We start from the raw sequence: 6,128 nt of genomic DNA, 5'->3' as shown, positions 1-6,128 counted from the left end.
ATGCATTGTACTAGTTACAGCAGTTGTTACAGATGGTGTGGAATGGTGAAAGAAATTTTGCTAGAAAAGGGTTGAAATTGAAAGTGAAATTTGTTTGTTCTTGGAAGCTTTTTGGAATACTCACAAAACATGAAGAAGTAACGCGAGTTTATACAGAAAATGGTTTTCGCCGCTGTGAAGTTCTTGAGTTACTTGGGTGAACTACTCAATGCTGAGGTGAAATAATTTTCTTGCCGTGGAAAAATTTGGGAAATTTTTCCTTAAGCATCATAGTGCATACAATGTCGCGGTGAAGTCCTGAATTTCCTTAAGGTATAGTTTATATAGTGCCACAGCAAAATCTGGAAATTCCTTAACTCCGCATTTGGTAGTGTGTACAATGCCGCTGTGAGATTTTTATTTTTCCGCGGCGAAGACTAAATTACATGAGCACATATTTGGCAATGTAGACGTTGCCGCGGTGAGAATCTTCTTTTGCCGCAGTAAAGTCTGGGAAATTTTGTTTCATGCCACATTTTGATCATTCACTTGAAACACAAAAAGGAAAACGAAATTAAGCTATTTCCTAAGTCAGAAAACACATAAACAAATTTAAAATAACTAAAAAATGAGAACGCTTGGGTTGCCTCCCAAGAAGCACTTCTTTATTGTCGGAAGCTCCACTTTCTCAAGTCCTTTTTCAATTAGGACTATTCACATGCATCTCATCCTGAACATTTTCCTTGGACTGAAGCTTCAATTGTTGATGATTCTTGTCACATCGGGTCTTTGTTGAGAGCTTAACCACCCATTTCCATCCCTTGGTCATTCTTTTTAGGATTCGAGCATTGTCATCGACACCTTTTCGATTTTTTAACTTTCCATCAGCATTCTTGAATTGAGAAGGTGTTAAAGTGATCTCCCAGTTAGCATTCTTTCTTAGCGCCACTTTCATCTTGCATGATCTTATACCTAAATATTTACAATTTCATCCCTTGTGAAGACATTTTCTCGATTGTGGCTCATCTAGGTATGTTGTGCAAACTTTTGGTTTATGATCTTCATCTTCGATTTGCTTTGACTTGACCATGCATTCCTTAAATGGTTGTTTAGGATCATCAATCTTGGAAGGTTTAATTGTCGGCTGATCCACCGAGTCAATTTTGAAACATAAATCTTGCTTCGATGGAAATTTTAGAGTCTCAAGGACATTGAATATCACTTCTTCATCTTGCACCCTCATGATCAACTTCACCTCTTATACATCAATTAAGGCTCTTCCGATAGCTAGAAATGGTCATCCCAAGATGAGAGGTATCTCCTTGTCTTCTTCCATATCCAACACAAAAAAGTCTATCGGAAAAATGAAATACATCTTCAATAATGCCCCTTGGATGCTTGATGGATCTATTTGCAAGCTGCAAGGATATGGTTGCAGGCTTCACTTCATCAATCCCTAGTTTCTTGAAAACAGAAAGTTTCTTGAAAACAGAAAAAGGCATTAGATTAATACTAGCACCTAGATCACATAAAACTCTATCAAATGTAATATCTCCTATGACACAAGGGATAGTGAAACTCCCTGATCTTTGAGTTTTGGTGGTAGCTTCTTCTACAGAATGGCATTATACTCCTCTGTAAGCATAACTGTTTCCTCATCTTCCAACTTTCTTTTGTTTGCCAGAATTTCCTTGAGGAACTTGGCATAGCTCGGCATCTGCTGCAAGGCAACTGCAAAAGGAATGTTAATGTGCAGTTTTTTAAATACATAAAGGAATTTCGTGAACTGCTTATCTTGATTTTTCTTTCTGAGCCTCTGAGGAAAAGGCGTAGGAGGGGTATGATGTGCCAACTCTGGCGGTATCTCAAGAAATGGCAATTTTTCCTTCTTTTGCCTTGGCATCTTTTCCCTCTTTTGTTCTTCTTCTGTGGGACTCTTTACCTTTTCCTCAACAATGATTTCTTCCTCGATTTCTTCATCGGACTCTCCCTTTTCTTTTGGTGGGTTCTCATCTTTCCCTTTTTGTTCAACCTCTTCTAAGACTGTTCCACTTCTTTAAGTTACTGGATTTACTTGTTCACGTGGATTTGTCATTGTGTTACTTGGTAGGGAACCTTGAGGTCGCTCATTTAACTTTTCAGCAATTTGACCCATTTGTACTTCCAAGTTTCGAATCGACGCCCCTTGGTTTCTAAAATTCGCCTTCGTCTCACTCATAAAACCTGTGGTCTCTTGCATGAACTTTCCAAACATATCCTCCAATTTTAAAACTCTTTGATCCCCTGGTTGATTATTCACCCCTACTTGATTGTTTGGCACTGTTCTTTGATTCCATTGATTATTCTGATTGCCCCAAGACAAGTTTGGATGATTTCTCCAACCAGAATTGTACGTGTTAGAGAAAGGATTGTTCTATTCTCTCTGATTCCCAGTCAAATAGTTGACTTGTTCTGATGATGAGGACACTGAAGCAAAATTAGTCCCCACTTGGCATTCAATACTCGCATGATTACCTGCACAAAAATCATAGGTTACTTGAGGTGTTTGAATTGAATTTACTTGCATACCTCCTAATTATTTTTGAAGTGCTGTTAGTTGGGCTAAAATGGCCGTGTAAGCATCAACTTCATGAATACCCTAGACTTCTTTGGATGAATTCTTTCATTGGGTCTCTGGTAGTCGTTACTTGCCATGACTTCAAGTAACTCATACGCTTCTTCAAGTGTCTTGTTTTGTAATGCTCCTCCAGATGCTGCATCCACCATTGTTTGCACATTTGTTAGCAACCCATTATAGAAAGTTTGGACTTGCATCCAAACAGGCAAACCATGGTGTGGACACTTTCTCAGCAGTTCCTTATATCTCTCTCATGCTTCAATAGTGACTCGTTCTCTTCCTGTAGAAATGATGTGATATCATTTCTCATCTCTATAGATTTCGCTGGAGGGAAATATTTAGTCAGGAACTTTTGTGCCAATTCATTCCAGGTTGTGATTGCTCCTGCTGGTAGTGCCATCAACCATCCCTTTGTTTTATCCCTCAATGAAAAGGGGAATAATCTTAGCCTGATGGCATCATCTGACACTCCATTTGCCTTGAATGTGTCGTAGATCTCTAGGAAGTTTGCAATGTGTGAATTTGGATCTTCCTTTGCATCTCCCCCAAATTGTACCGACTGTTGGATCATTTGGATGATTGCCAACTTTATTTCAAAATTGTTGGCTTGCACCAGTGGTCTAGTGATACTTAGACCACTACCATCAACGGAGGGTGCTGAGAATTCCCTCAAAGTTCTGGTTTCAGCCATCTCAATGACTATTGCCTCTCGTTCTCTTCTCTCTCCAATAAGTCTTCTTGTGGTTCTTTCAATCTTTGGATTAATGGGAACCATTGGATGTTGTTTCACTCTTCGCATAAACTACAAAAGATCACAAATGAATGAAAAGAAACACAAAATTAAACTGAAACTAATTAAAACAAAAATAAAACTCCAATCTAGTGAAAACTAGAAAACTTCAATATTAAAACTAAATCAATCCCCAGCAACAGCACGAAAAATTGTTGCGTATTTTCACAAACATGCAAATGTAGCAAGTGCACTAGTCGCAAAAAGTAATAAAATGATGAATAGAGTATCTTTCCCATGAGGATTGCTTGTTAAGTACTAATTTTCCTAGTTTTGTAACTAGTTGAAGAAAATAAAGATTTTTGGATTTGTGGGAGACAAAAATAGAAATTAACAAAAAATCAATAACGTAAATTAAAATTCTAACAAATTAAAAAATATCAACTGATTACAAAAATATCAATTCAAGACAAAGAGGTTAGGGTTTGACTTCACTAAGTTACTCTGATTCAATCTGCGGTTGATGTTGTTTTTAAACTCACATGCAAGAAATATAAATCGAATTCCCTAAGTTGTAAAACATACCTTCTCATGCTATATTTTCCTACTTATCCCTATTAAGCTTCCGCACCCAACAAAAATGAAGATTAATAGTTCAATGTCTTTTAAGCTAAATGGAACCCTAAAGTGATTTCATAGATCTCCGAACCTATCTCTAGCGTTTATTAAACTATGGTATTTACCCTAAGAGGCTAACACATGAATCACTTCTGATGAGAATGCAAAATGTCATATTTACCCCCCTTAGTGTCTAGTCTTTTATACTTATTTGCTGCCTAAATATACTCATTATTATTCTATTTTGATTCAGGATGCAAATGGAGGCGTTAATTGCAAAATGGAACTAATTAAGTGAATTCAGACAGTTTCGACATTGTTTCGTAATCTGGGCATAACTCTCCCATCCGAGCTCCGATTGAGATGATTCAAAATGTTTTGGAACCCTAAGAAAGAGATTTACAACTTTTATGTTTTGAGTTTGGAGAGATACTCACTGAATCAAGGTTGTAATCAGGCTTAAAGTTGACACACCTGCACTGCTGACGTTCTGGAACATTCTGCCTTGTCATGCAATTCAATTAGTCATATTATTACAAGAAGTTTTGAAGACCTGTTGCATGCAAATTACAGCTGGAAACACCATTTTCCTATTTTGTATTAAGACTTTATTTTATTTTCAATTACTCAGATTAGGATAAATAAAGGTTATTTTGGGATTTTAGAATATTTTTAGGAGATTTAGGTTGAGTAGAATTAGAATTCGAATTAGATATTTTTAAAGGGAGATCAGATTAGGGATTACACATATCACACACGCCTCTCTCTTCTATCTGCTGGTGGATTTTCGTTTTTCCTTGAAATTTTAGTGGTGGCCATGAGTGGTTAAGTTTTATAACTTGGTCGAAGGAAACAAGACCTCGGAATCAATAAACTGTGAGATCAATCTGGTTTTTTACTTTAAGTGTTCAATTTATGTTTGAGTATTGAATGTTCTTCCATGCATATTTTCATGATTGTTGTGTTTAATTACTAAGAGGCCTACTAGTTTATTAATTGTTGTAATCTACTGCTAAGTTAGATATCAAATCCGTAATTGTTTGATTCCTCTAACTTGTGAAGCAATTAGGGTTAATAATTTGCTGCGTCAGGAATTAGTAATTCTTAAGAAGAACACTCGACTAAATTAAATGCAACCGCTTGAGTTTGTGTTGTTTAGCTTCATCGATCTCTCTAGGTCTTAAGGCTGCCACTAGATTAAATCTTTAGAGCTTGTCTAGGGTTGTTTAGTAGTAAGGTTAATTAGATCGCTTGTTTCTTAATTAATTACAACTAAGGAGAGATAGGAAAATAGTTCCAACAGTGAATATTCAGGGTATGAATTGATTTATTTTTGTATCGATGATCAGTTGTAAGATTCCGATGGTGGATGTTGACCTAGACCAAGTTTCGTTATTTGATTGATTTCGATAGTTTAATTTGAATTTTTTTTCTTGAAATTATTTCTGTTTTACTCAAGACCCCCCAGCCTTGTTCATGTAACATTAAACTCGGCTAGACACTCTTCGTGGGAATGATCCCTACTCACACTACTATGTGTATTTTTTAGGGTTTTAATTCTGGGTGCCTACGACAGCACGCCAGATTTTGGCGCCGTTGCCGGGGAGTGATTCTATTTTTTTTTTTTTTTTGTTCTTGTGATTCTAATTTCGTTGTTGTTATTTTTCAGAAAAAACAAAATTTTTGGCAGTACTATTCACGGCAGTATTTTTGGTGGAACTAGGAGTGGTGTGAGTACCCGTTTTGAAGAAAACGAAATTCTAAACAAGACTAGTAAATCCGTTCAGGATTCACTAGCGACACCCTCTCGAGGCCAAAAAACAACGTTTGATAGGGTTTTTGGTCATAAAAAAAAATTAATTTAATTTTCTAGTCAGTTTTCATTATTTGTCATTTATTTTTCCTATTTCTTTTATGAGGTTTTTTCTTGTATGACTAGGTCCTCCCATCTTGGTGATTTAACATTTGACCCAGAATTAGAGAGCACTTTGCGCAGGTTAAGGAGGGAAGCTCGGAGAAATTCTGAGGAAATCAATTTGGTTTTTGATTCCCAATTTGCTAGCAATTCTTATTTAGAAGAGGAGGATGTCATGGCTAGAAATCAAACTTTGAAAGAGCTTGCTGCCCCTGATTTGAATCAAGCACCTTTATGCATAACGTTTCCTGTTTTAGATGCTACTACTA

General features: G+C 36.5%; 1 non-coding gene across 1 annotated transcript; it reads left to right on the top strand.

The window, feature by feature from the left end:
* The first annotated feature begins 2,803 nt into the window (after positions 1–2,803).
* LOC116134367 lies at positions 2,804–2,909 on the top strand. Its single transcript, XR_004128724.1, has one exon. It is a non-coding gene; the product is annotated as a small nucleolar RNA R71 (small nucleolar RNA).
* Positions 2,910–6,128: the final 3,219 nt, after the last annotated feature.

This window comes from Pistacia vera, unplaced genomic scaffold (genome assembly GCF_008641045.1).
Source record: "Pistacia vera cultivar Batoury unplaced genomic scaffold, PisVer_v2 Contig286, whole genome shotgun sequence".
Lineage (NCBI taxonomy): Eukaryota > Viridiplantae > Streptophyta > Magnoliopsida > Sapindales > Anacardiaceae > Pistacia > Pistacia vera.
Note: the sequence above shows the minus strand (reverse complement) of the source record. Positions and strands in the feature narration are given on the sequence as shown.